Source organism: Lissotriton vulgaris, chromosome 5 (genome assembly GCF_964263255.1).
Source record: "Lissotriton vulgaris chromosome 5, aLisVul1.2, whole genome shotgun sequence".
Classification (NCBI taxonomy): domain Eukaryota; kingdom Metazoa; phylum Chordata; class Amphibia; order Caudata; family Salamandridae; genus Lissotriton; species Lissotriton vulgaris.
The window spans coordinates 914,462,203-914,478,226 of record NC_141693.1 but is presented as its reverse complement, the minus strand read 5'-3'; the positions used below and the strand labels follow the sequence as shown (position 1 = coordinate 914,478,226).

Here is a 16,024-nt window from a genome sequence, read left to right as displayed (position 1 = left end):
GTTATATTCAGGGTACAAACTGCTGCTTGGGGTTCCTTCGTGTGGGCGCCATTGCAGAGACGCTGAGGTGAGGGCTCCGATTTACGGTAAAAGTTTCCCGCGAAATTCGTGCCGATAAAGGTCAGGTGAGACTAATTGTTTCTGACTGTGTAGTTGGACAGAGAAGTAGGACAGCGGTTGTGCTGAGGCGCAGGAGAAATAGGTGTAGGACTATTAGGTGCCATGTTCCTATCTCCGTGACGGTTTTTTGTAGTAAAGAGAAAACTTTATTGAAACAGTGAGCTTCCTTAGTGGAATTCAATGCAGGGGCGTCATTATTTAGTTAGTTGGGAAGTTCTGCATTTTTACTTGATGAAGGGTACTGTTAAGGGTCGATATTGTTGTTAGGCAAGATTGCCCAACATAAAGATATATGTAAAGGTCTTCAAAATACTGTATCTTTACACAAATAAAAATAAGAATTCAAAAAATGTCAACTAACTCAGTTGGTATTGTCTATTATACTTAGGTATATGTTTCATACAGGACATAGCTTACATTCTCTCTGAGGCAGTGTACTCTATACAAAGCTATATGGATGATAATCATTTAGTCTTGTGTAGAGTTCTGATATAATTCTATTGTAAAATATATCGATTATCTCAAGATTATAACTTGTCCGTACAGAGTAATTATATTGTCACTATCCAGGATATCTCTTCATTATGGCCGTGCCGTACAGTGTCCAAATGGTAGATCCAATAGGTTTCACGTTGTTTTCTGATGTTGATTATATCTTTGCCTGGTTTAGCCAATTTTTCTATTTATCTATACCTCTTCCTTGTGAATAACATCACAAAATTTCCTACCTGGCACACAAACTGAGTCTAACCCTAACAAGACAACACAAACCAGGCAAAGATATAATCAACATCAGAAAACAACGTGAAACCTATTGGATCTACCATTTGGACACTGTACGGCACGGCCTTAATGAAGAGATAACCTGGATAGTGACAATATGATTACTCTATACGCACAAGTTATAATCTTGAGATAATCGATATATTTTACAATAGAATCATATCAGAACTCTACACAAGACTAAATGATTATCATCCATATAGCTTTGTATAGAGTACACTGCCTCAGAGAGAATGTAAGCTATGTCCTGTATGAAACATATACCTAAGTATCATAGACAATACCAACTGAATTAGTTGACATTTTTTGAATTCTTATCTTCATTTGTGTAAAGATACAGTATTTTGAAGACCTTTACATATATCTTTATGTTGGGCAATCTTGCCTAACAACAATATCGACCCTTAACAGTACCCTTCATCAAGTAAAAATGCAGAACTTCCCAACAAAATAAATAATGACGCCCCTGCATTGAATTCCACTAAGGAAGCTCACTGTTTCAATAAAGTTTTCTCTCTACTACAAAAAACCGCCACGGAGATAGGAACATGGCACCTAATAGTCCTACACCTATTTCTCCTGCGCCTCAGCACAACAGCAGTCCTACTTCTCTGGCCAACTACACAGTCAGAAACAATTAGTTTCACCTGACCTTTATCGGCACGAATATCGCGAGAAAATTTTACCATAAATCGGAGCCCTCACCTCAGCGTCTCTGCAATGGCGCCCACACTAAGGAACCCCAAGCAGCAACTTGCACCCTGAATATAACGGTAAGGAGACACGTCAAGGCGAAGCTCATTTATCAGATTTAGCCCACTAGCGGTGCACCACGCACGTTCAATAGACTTCGAAACGCGGTAGAACTACAGCATTCTTGTCAGAGCTAATATAACTATGAAGATTGCGCATATATCAGAAACAAGATAACCCTTCTTCAACAGGTTTTCGCGTCCTAACTAAATACTCAGATGCGTAACTACTGAACGTTTTTCCACTGCCAGTCACAAATATTAACGGCTACGAACCGAGGATGTTCACCACGTGCACATATATACACGAGCGCACAGGATCAAATACGCTGCACAGTAATAATGTATCTCAGCGGTATCTTGCTCGTATTAAATTATACTTCCTAAACGTCTATGCAGTGAATCAGGTTACTCGGTATACCAAATAATATGATTTGTTATATTAGAACACCATATTAACATCACATATACGCAGGGTATGTAGATAATCAGATGCAACTGCTTAAAATAACAGCAACTTATAACAAGACAGTTACTACAACAAATCACATTAGGCTGCCTTCTGCGCACAGTTAGACCTCTCATAATATCACTGTAATCTCTTAAAATGTAGAATAGATAACTTAGTGATTTTTCTATACTTTCCAGATGATGAGATGACACACTGTTTCCAACTGATCTCCCAAAGTGCGAAAAGAAATACGCTCTAAACCTGTCACTTCTAACAGGATTATAATTACGATCAGGTAAATATAGGAACCATCACGCACTTATTTAGAATTGTAAGAACCAGCTGTCTCTAGTTGGCAGAGGTATACACTTCTGACAAATAGGGACACACCTTTTCTAGTCAGGGCAAGGGGATCACACCCTTTGATAACCCCTGCTCACCGCCTTGGTAGCTTGGCAGAGCAGACAGGCTTATCTCAGAGGCTGTGTGTTAAGCAATTATGACCACATACAGTAATAAAGTGAATACACTACAAATGGACACGACACAGTAGTATTATAAAAATAAGTATTTTTATATAAGGCTTAGCACAAGACCAAATAACGACAAAAATGTACACAATCGTAATAAATACTCGGGGAAGGGAAAAAGGATAGTTCAAAGGTAGTTTCTTCTTTAGCACAAGAGTCTTTAGTATCAAAGCAAATCTTCTTCTTGGCAATACAGTTTTTAGCAACAGGGTAACCCACACGGGGGCTACACGACGTCGAGGCAAAGTTAATCCAAAGGTTCGGCGTCGACCGCGAGGAGCGCTACGTCGAGCCCGGAGTCACACGGACCCCCAACAACACAGTACCTTTAGGAAAATGAAGCACACGATGATCAGCGGCGTCGAGCAATCCGGCGTCGCGTCTTCGGTGTCGATCAGGCCTCAGCAGGCGTCGTCGTCGATGATGCGGTTGCACAGAGTGAGCAGCGCTCACGGCGTTGAGAGGGCACGAGGCCGATGCGATCAGCAGCGGTGCAGACACGAGGTCCTCTGGAGCTAGAGCCGTACTCCCACTCACTGGCGTTGCTGCTGGCGTCGGTCGGGCCCAGCGGCCGGTCGTCGAGGAAGCGAGACACTGGGGCCGTTACCCACTATGTCGAGCTAGATTCGGCGACGTCCGTCGGCGTCGAGGTTGCCGGCTCTTTTCAGAGGTGCTGGATTCACAGGTTCCAGTAAATAGCACTTTAAGCAGATGAAGTCCTTTAGCCCTGTGACTTCAGCAGGAGACTGGCACTCTTCCAGTCCTTGGAGATTTTCTTAGCAAGCGTGAGAGTACACACACAGTTCCTCTCTCCTGGTTCCTCGGCAAAAATAAAGAAGCACTGCAGGATTCCCCCCAGCAAACAGCACACTGGCAGAAGGGGTAGGCAAGTCCTCAGATCAGCAGGCCTCTTGTCCTTGGTTACAGGGTTCCTTGTCAGAAGTGATCTAAATTCTTGGTTCAGGGGTCCTTCTCTTATACCCCTTTTCGGCTTTGATCCCTTTGTCCATGCAGGGGAATTTCCCAACATCCTGGGTTTGTTGTGGGTGGAGCCAGGCAGAAGCACCTGGCCTATTCACTGAGCAGGGCTGGGTCCTCAGACGCCCAGCAGGAGGTGGAGCCAGCATTGACACTGGCAGGAGCAGAGCTATCGGCCTCCTAGCAGGAGGTGGGGCTAGGATCGTCCATGGCAGGCACAGAGCCATCAGCCGCTTGGCAGGAGGTGGAGCCAGCATTGTATCAGGCAGGGCAGGCTATCAACAACTACTCTCCCCCTACTCTCAACGCAAATGTCCCACTCATCCCACACTGGAGCCACCCAGCTCCTGTCACACACACGCAAGACCAGCAGAAACCAGATATGGTTAGACAAGAAAATAGACACTTTCTAAAAGTGCTATTTTCGAACCCAGAGTCCAAAAACCATCCACACCAACGGATGCGTAATTAAACCCCGAGTTCAGGGATACCAAACTCGACATTGCACCATGCTCCCCGAGCCAGCTAGGATCATAGCATTAATAATCCCGGCGGCCCATTCTAATCAATGGAGAGCAGGCTACCTCGCAATAGTGAAGAACGAAGATGGCTGTAATTCACTATTAGGACATGCCAACTTGGTCAGGCGTGTCCTACCTTATACTTACAATGCACCCTGCCCGTGGGCCTACCATAGGGGTGACTAACATGGAGTCAAGGGAAGGTTTGAGGGGCTGGCAAGTAGGTATACTTGCGCAGCCTGCGTGACAGCACTAGGCTGCACGTGGGTCTCGCAATGACCGACCCGTAGACATTCTTTTACGAGGCCGCTCCTGTGGGTGGCACAACACGTGCTGCAAGCCCACGAGCGGCATTTGTATTTACAAGCCCCGGCACTCCTGGTGCACTAGACTAGGGACTGACAGTAAACCAAATAAGCCAAACATGGATACAATAGATACATCAATTTAACATAGGGAGCACTTGCGCTGTGGCACTGATCAGCAGTGACACCGCGCCCAAAGCATATACCAGCAAAACATCGAAAAACAGTGGAGGCAAACAGAAAAAATGGAGGAGAGACTCAAGCCAATGATGTCAGGTCCAACACGTGTCCCCTCCAGCTGAAATGTGGGGAGAACTACCCTTGACCTAGGGAGTCCTCATCACTAAGGCGGAAAAATCTGGACAGACCATCAGCATTGGCGTGATCGGTACCAGGGCGGTGTTCCCCCGTAAAGTCCATCCCCTGTAGGGAAATGGACCACCTCAACAGTTTCGGATTCTCACCCCTCATCTGCATCAACCATCTGAGGGGCCTGTGGTCTGTCTGAACCCGGAAGTGAGTTCCAAACAGGTAGGGTCTTAGCTTCTTCAGCGCCCAGGCCACAGCAAATGCTTCTCTCTCTATCGCGCTCCACCTCGTTTCCCTGGGAAGTAACCTCCGACTGATGAAGGCTACAGGCAAGTCTCGGCCCTCTTCATTCACCTGAGCTAGAACAGCCCCCACGCCATGCTCTGAAGCGTCCGTCTGGACAATAAATTCTTTCGAAAAGTCGGGTGCCTGGAGTATAGGTGCTGTGCACATTGCAGTTTTCAGGGTGTCAAAGGCCGTTTGACAGGCATCAGTCCAGATCACGTTTCGTGGCTGCTTCCTGGAAGTCAGCGAAGTCAAGGGGTGCACAATGTTACCATAATCCTTGACAAACCTCCTGTAATAACCCGTGAGTCCTAAGAAGGCTCTCACCTGAGTTTGGGTTTTGGGCGGCGCCCAAGCCAGGATGGTATCAATCTTGGGTTGCAGGGGGGCAACCTTGCCGCTCTCTACTTGGTGCCCCAAGTACACCACCGAACCCTGCCCAATCTGGCACTTACTGGCTTTGATTGTGAGGCCTGCTCTGCGCAGGGCCAACAACACTTCCTGGAGGTGGCGCAAGTGTTCCTCCCAGCTGGCGCTGAACACTGCGATGTCGTCCAGGTAGGCGGCACTGAAATCCTCCAGTCCAGCCAAGACCTGGTTGACCAACCTCTGGAAGGTGGCAGGGGCATTCTTCATCCCAAAGGGCATCACCCGGAACTGGTATAGCCCATCTGGTGTGGAGAATGCGGACCTCTCCTTTGCCCCATCAGTCAAGGCGATCTGCCAGTACCCAGACGTTAGATCAAACGTACTAAGGTACCGGGCAGCCCCCAACCGATCGATGAGTGCATCAGCTCTGGGGATGGGGTGTGCGTCAGTCTTCGTGACCGAATTGAGTCCTCGGTAATCCACACAGAACCGGAGTTCCGGTGAAGCACCAGGCGCTGCAGCCTTCGGGACCAAGATCACTGGGCTGGCCCAAGGACTGCTAGAGGACTCAACCACCCCTAACGCAAACATTTTGGAGACCTCCTCCTTAATGTGTGCTCTAACCTTGTCAGTCACCCTGTAAGCCTTGTGCTTCACAGGAGGGCTGTCTCCGGTGTCAACGTCATGGACACACCAATGAGTGGCACCCGGAACCAAGGAAAACAGATCCGGGAATTGTCCCAACAGGTGGCGACAATCCTGTTTCTGCTCAAGGGTCAGTGTGTCAGAGAGGACCACACCATCCACCGACCCGTCTTGCTCTTTAGCACACAGGAGGCCAGGAAGAGGCTCACTCTCCTCCTCCATTCCAGCATCTGTAGCTAGGAGCATGCCCACTTCGGACCTTTCTAAGTGGGGCTTCAAACGGTTGACATGCAGGACCCGCAAGGGGTTCCTGGGAGATTTCAAGTCCACCAAGTAGGTGACATCGCTCTTCTTCTGCACAACCTTAAACGGTCCAGTCCACCTGTCCTTGAGCGCACAAGGTTCCACAGGGGACATGACCCACACTTCTTGACCAGGCTGAAGCTCTACCAGAGTGGCATTCCGGTCATACCAACGCTTCATCTCCTCCTGGCTGGCCTCCAGATTTGCCTGAGCAAGTTCTCTGAAGCGCCGAGTCTGGTTCCGAAAGGCCAGCATGTAGCTGTATACATCCTGGGGAGGTTTCCTGGGAGATTGCTCCCAGCCTTCTTTGACCAGACTCAAAGGCCCTCTTACCGGGTGACCGTATAAGAGCTCAAAGGGGCTGAACCCTAGAGACTTCTGCGGCACCTCTCGGTAAGCAAACAACAGGCATGGCAAGAGGACGTCCCATTTCCGCCTCATTGGTTCTTCGAGACCCATGATCATGCCTTTCAGGGTCCGGTTGAATCTCTCAACCAGCCCATTTCCTTGGGGGTGGTAAGGAGTGGTGAACTTGTAGGTTACCCCACACTTCTTCCACAGAGACTTCATATAGTTCGAAATGAAGTTGGTGCCTCGGTCTGACACCACCTCTCTGGGGAACCCCATCCGGGAGAAAACACCCATCAGTGCCCGTCCCACCACGGGGGCCGTCACTGTTCTGAGAGGGATGGCTTCCGGGTACCGTGTGGCATGGTCCACCAAGACCAGGATGAACCTGCTGCCCAGGGCTGTCTTGGGGTCCAGGGGCCCAACAATGTCAATACCCACCCGGTCAAAGGGGGTACTGACCACTGGAAAAGGTTGGAGGGGAGCCTTCTGCTTCCTTCCGCTTTTCCCACTTGCCTGGCAAGTGTGACAAGTCTTGCAATGGATGTCTACATCCCTTCGCATCTGAGGCCAATAAAAATGGGTGACAAGCCTGTCATAGGTCTTGTCCTGCCCCAGATGTCCAGCTAACGGAACGTCATGAGCCAACCCCAGTAGGAAGGCTCTGAAGCGCTGGGGTACCACCAGCACCCGGGCTGACCCAGGCTCAGCAGCCTTAGGCTCGCTATACAGGAGGTCGTTCTCCCAGTACACAAAATGTGATCCTGACTGATCACCTGAGGATTGGGCTGAGGCCTGCTGCCTCATGCCCACAAGAGAAGGGCACACTTTCTGTTCCGCACAGAATTCCTCCCTGGAGGGACTACCATCCTGCTGCCAATGGGTCAGCTCGGGCAGATTTCCCAGTTCGGCAATTTGTTCCTCTGTGGGCTCCAGGACATCCCCCTCAGGGTCTACCTCCTCCTGGACCACGGGAACTACGGGGGCCGGTTTCCCGCGCCTCCTGCCTCTTCTCTTCACAGCTGGGTCCTGGGCCGTACTTTCAGGCTCCAGGACCCCATCAACACCCTTACTCGCTGTCATCGAACGAGTGGTAGCACACACCCACTCTGGCACACCCAACATTTTCAAGTGCGCCTCTCTCTCCACCTTAGCCCAAGGGGAGTCTTCTAAATCATTGCCCAGGAGACAATCGACAGGCATGGCGGGCCTCACAGCAACCTGAAGAGTACCTGAAACTCCCCCCCATTCAAAGGAAACCTGAGCTACCTCACACTCTTTCTGGGAGTTGTCGGCAGCTATCACAGGGTAGAATGCGTGGGGAACCACCTGCTCTCTGGACACCAAGTGACACTAGACAGCTGTCACACTCGCTCCGGTGTCTCTGAGAGCTTCCACTCTATGGCCATTAATGGTCACCCACTGCCTATATTTACTAGTGTTACTAGGCAGAGGGGGTGGAGGGACCATTTGCATGTCTCCTAGCGAGACCAGGGACATCTCTGCGGGACCCCTCCCACCATGGACAACCATCTCCTCCCCTCCCAAGGCTACACTCGCCAACTGACGGGGGGTGCACGCGGCGGTGCATTCGAATCCTTTTTGGGACACTGGGGGTCGTAAAACCGGTGTCCCACCTGCCCACAACCGTAGCAGGTTAGGGGGCCCCTATGAACAGGTTTACCCGTCGGGGCCCCTGGCTTCTTCTCAGGGGGAGGCTGGGAACCTTTCCCTTGGTTCCCTTGGGGATTACTTTGGGGCCCTTTCTGGGACTCCTTCTGTTTACCCTTGTCCCCCCCACTCTTCTGCTGGGGACCCTGCCCACCCTTGGCTGAGTCTCCCACTGGACCCTTGTGGACCCTGGTACTGACCCAGCGGTCCGCCTCCTCAGCAAGTTTTCTAGGGTTAGATATCTTGCTATCAATCAGGTGCTGGCGCAGCTCTGGAAAACAGTTATTCGACAAGTGCTCCCAAGCAAACAAATCATAAAGAGCTTCATAACTGTCCACTTTGCTGCCCTTTACCCAACCATCCATGGCTCTGCAAAAATAAGACACATATTCAACCCACGTCGTACCAGGCAACTTCTTACATTCTCTAAAAGCTTGTCTGTACTTCTCGGGGGTTAGGCCATACCGCAACATTAAAGCATCTTTCATATGAGCATACGACATCCTATCCGCAACAGGCATGTCTAACAGGGTATCTCTCCCCTCATTCACAAAGCGACCCCACAACCCCGCTCCCCAATTCTTCTCAGGGACCTGGTGGGCCAACAATGCTATCTCATATGCTTTAAACCACTGACCAATATCTTCGTTCCTATGATAATCTTTTATCACATCTTTGGGAAAGTAAAACTTACTTTCTGCAGGCCCAGATGGGATGCTGCCACCAGAGGGATTCAATTCTAACTTCTTAGCTTGGATGTCCAATTCCCTCAACTTGGTATCACGCTCCAAAGCTAACTTCTCTCTTTCAAAATCTAACCTTTCGGTCTCCAAATCAGCTTCTCTTCTACCTCTTGCATTTTCTAGCTCCAACTGCCCATTTATCTTTAGCCTTGCCATTTCCATGTTGTATGCACGCTCCTTCGCCCTTTCTTCTCGTTCTTCAGGGGAAAGACCTTTGGAGGAAACACTGCTTCAGGGAGAGGACTCAGGCCCATTCGCTGGCGCCTCCTCATCCCCTTCCCCTGGCGGTACCACCACCGCATCAGAGGGATCTCGGGACTCCAACCAGGCCTGCAAAGCTTTGAAATATTCCTCCTTCAAGGTGATGCCTTTGGTAGGAACTTTAAACTGCTTGCAGAAGGATTTTAGTTTCTTCAAGCCGTAGTCGTTTATCTTCGCTCTGTCGAATTCCTCCACAACAACGACAACAGGGGTAGTGACTCCGGTGTCACTCATGGTCAAAACTGGCAGTGTTCAAAAAATCAAGTTTCAGAAAAGGGGAGAACAAAAAATAGGATCCTTCCCAATTAGATTGTGACTGGGTTATGGTCTGCTTTCACTATGTAGCGCACACTAATCACTGTACATGGGTCATAAATGCAAGGTCCAAATCCTCACCTCTGCATCCAATGTTAGAACCGGCTGTCTCTAGTTGGCAGAGGTATACACTTCTGACAAATAGGGACACACCTTTTCTAGTCAGGGCAAGGGGATCACACCCTTCGATAACCCCTGCTCACCCCCTTGGTAGCTTGGCAGAGCAGACAGGCTTATCTCAGAGGCTGTGTGTTAAGCAATTATGACCACATACAGTAATAAAGTGAATACACTACAAATGGACACGACACAGTAGTATTATAAAAATAAGTATTTTTATATAAGGCTTAGCACAAGACCAAATAACGACAAAAATGTACACAATCGTAATAAATACTCGGGGAAGGGAAAAAGGATAGTTCAAAGGAAGTTTCTTCTTTAGCACAAGAGTCTTTAGTATCAAAGCAAATCTTCTTCTTGGCAATACAGTTCTTAGCAACAGGGTAACCCACACGGGGGCTACACGACGTCGAGGCAAAGTTAATCCAAAGGTTCGGCGTCGACCGCGAGGAGCGCTACATCGAGCCCGGAGTCACACGGACCCCCAACAACACAGTACCTTTAGGAAAATGAAGCACACGATGATCAGCGGCGTCGAGCAATCCGGCGTCGCGTCTTCGGTGTCGATCAGGCCTCAGCAGGCGTCGTCGTCGATGATGCGGTTGCACAGAGTGAGCAGCGCTCACGGCGTCGAGAGGGCACGAGGCCGATGTGATCAGCAGCGGTGCAGACACGAGGTCCTCTGGAGCTAGAGCCGTACTCCCACTCACTGGCGTTGCTGCTGGCGTCGGTCGGGCCCGGCGGCCGGTCGTCGAGGAAGCGAGACACTGGGGCCGTTACCCACTATGTCGAGCTGGATTCGGCGACGTCCATCGGCGTTGAGGATGCCGGCTCTTTTCAGAGGTGCTGGATTCACAGGTTCCAGTAAATAGCACTTTAAGCAGATGAAGTCCTTTAGCCCTGTGACTTCAGCAGGAGACTGGCACTCTTCCAGTCCTTGGGAGATTTTCTTAGCAAGCGTGAGAGTACACACACAGTTCCTCTCTCCTGGTTCCTCGGCAAAAATAAAGAAGCACTGCAGGATTCCCCCCAGCAAACAGCACACTGGCAGAAGGGGTAGGCAAGTCCTCAGATCAGCAGGCCTCTTGTCCTTGGTTACAGGGTTCCTTGTCAGAAGTGATCTAAATTCTTGGTTCAGGGGTCCTTCTCTTATACCCCTTTTCGGCTTTGATCCCTTTGTCCATCCAGGGGAATTTCCCAACATCCTGGGTCTGTTGTGGGTGGAGCCAGGCAGAAGCACCTGGCCTATTCACTGAGCAGGGCTGGGTCCTCAGACGCCCAGCAGGAGGTGGAGCCAGCATTGACACTGGCAGGAGCAGAGCTATCGGCCTCCTGGCAGGAGGTGGGGCTAGGATCGTCCATGGCAGGCACAGAGCCATCAGCCGCTTGGCAGGAGGTGGAGCCAGCATTGTATCAGGCAGGGCAGGCTATCAACAACTACTCTCCCCCTACTCTCAACGCAAATGTCCCACTCATCCCACACTGACTCATCCAGACCTCTGGAGCCACCCAGCTCCTGTCACACACACGCAAGACCAGCAGAAACCAGATATGGTTAGACAAGAAAATAGACACTTTCTAAAAGTGCTATTTTCGAACCCAGAGTCCAAAAACCATCCACACCAACGGATGCGTAATTAAACCCCGAGTTAAGGGATACCAAACTCGACATTGCACCATGCTCCCCGAGCCAGCTAGGATCATAGCATTAATAATCCCGGCGGCCCATTCTAATCAATGGAGAGCAGGCTACCTCGCAATAGTGAAGAACGAAGATGGCTGTAATTCACTATTAGGACATGCCAACTTGGTCAGGCGTGTCCTACCTTATACTTACAATGCACCCAGCCCGTGGGCCTACCGTAGGGGTGACTAACATGGAGTCAAGGGAAGGTTTGAGGGGCTGGCAAGTAGGTATACTTGCGCAGCCTGCGTGACAGCACTAGGCTGCACGTGGGTCTCGCAATGACCGACCCGTAGACATTCTTTTACGAGGCCGCTCCTGTGGGTGGCACAACACGTGCTGCAAGCCCACGAGCGGCATTTGTATTTACAAGCCCCGGCACTCCTGGTGCACTAGACTAGGGACTGACAGTAAACCAAATAAGCCAAACATGGATACAATAGATACATCAATTTAATATAGGGAGCACTTGCGCTGTGGCACTGATCAGCAGTGACACCGCGCCCAAAGCATATACCAGCAAAACATCGAAAAACAGTGGAGGCAAACAGAAAAAATGGAGGAGAGACTCAAGCCAATGATGTCAGGTCTAACAAGAATGATCATCTATATATAAATATGTGACTCCTAATACTGGTTATCATAAATCTCCCATGCAGCAACAGTAGAAGAATTTCGCCTGCAAAATACTTTGTTACAAAAACTGTGCACGATTTGGGTCTCCTTTAATCCCTGGCATTCAAGATTAAATCAAATGATACCTTTTATCAGGTAATTCCTCTAGAACTTTCACTGCAAGTTTATCTTTCTGCTAAATGTAAAATAGAAATCTAATAACGTTGATAATAATTTCAGTTGGAAACGCACCTGTGATAAACGGTGCGTCCTATAAAGTCCACAAAGTAGAAGATCACGGACTTGTGCCGATAATATGAATAGGTAACATCCGAAATTTGCACTAATACGCCTGCATGCACTATGCGATGACTATAATCAACCGTCTTTAGCCAATTTTTCTATTTATCTATACCTCTTCCTTGTGAATAACATCACTAAATTTCCTACCTGGCACACAAACTGAGTCTAACCCTAACTAGACAACACTGGGTGTATGCTCAACTCTTGGAGTCTTAGCGCTCTGCCATCTCCTACTTTGCAGAACCTGTCTTAGGGTAGTTTATATATGACCTAATACTATAGCATGCATAAATAATTATATAGGTACACAGATTGATCTAGCTAGACGATCTTGATAGAAGGATGCACTATTATAAAACTGTCTTCTAAAATTCTCTGACTTTAATAAGCAATGCAAAATCTTTATGGGTGCTTTTTCTTACTTTTCAGAAATTGAATAACTCCCCGTTTTTTACTTGATGTATTTATGTTTTGTCCTAATTGTTCTTTTTATGATCTGGCCCTGAAGAAGGTGATTTAATTATCAACTACCACCGAAACGTACGTAGGCCGTACACATCAAAGACTTGGACATGTATCACAATTTTGATAACAATGTATAGATCAGTAAATGACCAAGCAGTAGGACCTCTCTCCTTTACATCTATAGAGGTCTTCTTAGTACATCTTTTGTGTTAGTTTTATGTAAGGTTTTGTCATCATGTTCATATTTGTCTTTTTAGAATGGTAGTGAATGTAGAGGTATGCCTGATAGAGTGAATGACAACAGGATTAGATGAATAGTTAGGGGTGTTTTGCTTCAATTGCACTTTATAAAATTTATATTTCATTTAGACAGTTTGTTATTTAAGACTATATTTGCGTGTCACAAAATATTTTATATCCATGTATAAACCATTAAATTGAAAAACAAAAACAGAAAAGAAAAATAATAGAATAATGTTATGAAGAAATTACAGGTCTTTCTCTTCCTTATAGCATCCTTTTCTATAACATTTCTGATAAATTTCTATGATAAAGTAATATAGGTCTAGTCAGAGGTAACCCCTTTGCTTTGCCTAAACCATTCTAGGACAACGCCATCTAGCCCCATTCTGAGTTTAAAGCGTTCGGGTAGTTTTCATTGTTGACCGTATCGAAGGCGGAGGATAGATTTAAGAGGATTAGAAAGCAGGTTTTGACTTGGTCAAGGGCTTGGAGGGCATCGTCCATGATGTGGAGCATAGTAGTTTCCATGCTGTGCCCCGATCTGAATCCAGATTGAAAGTCATCAAGTAGGTGCAAGTTGTTGATGTGCTCACTTAGTTGCTGTTGGACACACTTCTCCAACACTTTGGCTAACAGAGGGATATTGGTGATACGTCTGAAATTGTCAGGGGAGGCAGGATCCAGCGATGGTTTTTTTAAATAGGGAAGACTTGGCCGGCTTTCAAGGGGTCCGGGATAAAACCCTGCTTTAGAGAGGCGTTGATTATTACAGTCCAGCAAGGAACAATGGCTTGGGAGGCAGCGGCGAGGCAGTTGGATGGTAGCAGGTCATTGAAGTGGTTATTTGGGTTTAAGGTAGAGAGGATTTTAGAGATGGAGTCTTCGTCATAGTATTCGAAGTCGGTCCAGCGAGCTTGGTTTTTAGGTGAGGCCAGTGAGGATAGTGTGGAAAGAGGGGGCAGGTCAGGAAGGGATTGAGAGTAAGCGGCGGTACTGAGTTCTATTCCTAGTGCCGTGATTTTATCAGCGAAGAAAGAGGCGAATTCCTCCAAAGATATTAGAGACTGAGGGGATTCTTTCTGTGTTTTAGCCAGTTTATTAGATTGGTGTTTGACCAGTACAAAGATCTTGCGGGGTCTAGTCTTGGCATTCCCCAAATCCGATCTCTAGTATTCTTTTTTTGAATTGAGGATGTGCTTGTTGTAGGAGTTTCTCGCTGATGGAGAAGTTTAAGGTGCGCAGCAGAGGGGTGTTGCCTCCAGATTCTTTCAGATTGTCGTAGGGATCTCCTCTCCAAGTTTAGGGAATCAGAGAACCAGGGGTTTCTGTCTTTGATTTGTGACCTTTTTAATTTTAGAGGAGCAAGGTCGTCCAGAATGTTCTATATGGACGCTGAGTAATGTTCATTGAGGTCACTGACCATAGTTATATGCGAGGGGGGGGATCAGATTTGCAGCGAGCTTCAAGTTTCATAAGGTCAAGGTTTTTAGTGTCTGGGAACCAGCGTTTGGAAATCACCGATAGCAGTGTCTTTGTCTTGAGGGTCCCAGGTAAAACGAAGGAGTTGGTGTGGTGGTCGGACCAGTCACATGGGTCTATGGAGACAAGCTTGACTGAGGATTCCTTAGAGATGATCCAGTCAAGGGTGGCCCCTTTTCAGTGAGTTGGCAGAGAGCAGGCTTGAGACAGGGCTTGATCAGTTAGGAGGTCTTTGATGCATTGACGTAGGGATCTTTAGGGTTGTTCCAATGCAGGTTGAAATCACCAAGGAGGAGATCTTTGGCATTCAAGGAAATCTTAGTTGTGATGATTTCCAAGAGGTGATCGGTGAAAGAGTTGTTCGAGCCTGAGGGGTGGGAAAAGATGTGCAAGTTGCAAAGATGTAATGATTTGCTGGAAATGGAGAGGGGGAGGTATTCGCAGGAGTCAGTGGAGTCCGCTAGGATTTCCGTGACCAGGAGGGAGGATCGGTAGATTCAGGCGATGCCTCCACCTTACCTGTTGGAGTGGCTGTCCAGTCTAGCAATGTTGTAGTTAGGAGTGACTAATAAGTCCAGGCGAGGGGAAGAGTATTCATTGAGCCAGGATTCGGTTAGTATAGCTAGGTCTACATTTTTGTACAGGATGAGGTCAGCAATATCAGAGGCATGCCGATCAGCAATTGATTAAGAGGTCAGATAGTGGGGGGTCTGGGGGAGTGTCAGGGGTCTGTATGGACAGGAGTACAGGCGCGAGGTTGCTTTTAACCACACTTCCATTATAGAGGCTAGCTGGCCTGTTGGGGTTGATGGTGACCATGCAGATGGGGTGTTTAGGACTCGTATCTAGAGGGCAAGGGATGGCTTGGACAGAGTTGTGCTCTTGGAGGATGGCTAGGATTTCGTCTCCCCTGAGGTCCAATGAAGTGGAGGTGGCAGTGGTGGAGTTGTAAGTGAGTGCAAGAGCTCGGGATTCCACCTCTGAAAGGTGGGGGGGTTGCTTGCGCGGTTGAAGATGTCTCAGAGGTAGCGGAAGTGGGTGCATGGGAGGCTCAGCGATCTTAGGGGGGAGGATTGAGGTGGCTTGAGGTTAGCAAGGGAGAGTTTGGCAAGGCGAAGGAGGATCATAAGGTCCAGAATGGAGCTATGGATGCTCTGGGTTAGATTAGCCGCTCTGGAGTGCATAGTTTTGAGATCAGTATAGGCTGGGGGTGCTACAGGGGAGGGGTGATGCTAGTGTCCTTGCTTGTTCACTTTAAGACCTCCCCTAATATCAGATTCTTGGATGACTACACTCCTTGCCCAGTTGAACAGTGGATGCACGCCCTAGAAGCTGCCTCGCCCTGATAACCTCGGAGATACACTCCTGTGAGACTTGCCTCCTTCACGCCTGTTTACAGGGAGACCCATCCCCTCTGCCGCCCTAC

At 48.3% G+C, this 16,024-nt stretch overlaps 1 protein-coding gene across 1 annotated transcript in view; it reads left to right on the top strand.

The window, feature by feature from the left end:
- KNDC1 (kinase non-catalytic C-lobe domain containing 1) overlaps positions 1–16,024 on the top strand; it is a 757,927-nt gene that overhangs the window by 436,381 nt on the left and 305,522 nt on the right. The gene's annotated exons all lie outside the window — the stretch shown is intronic.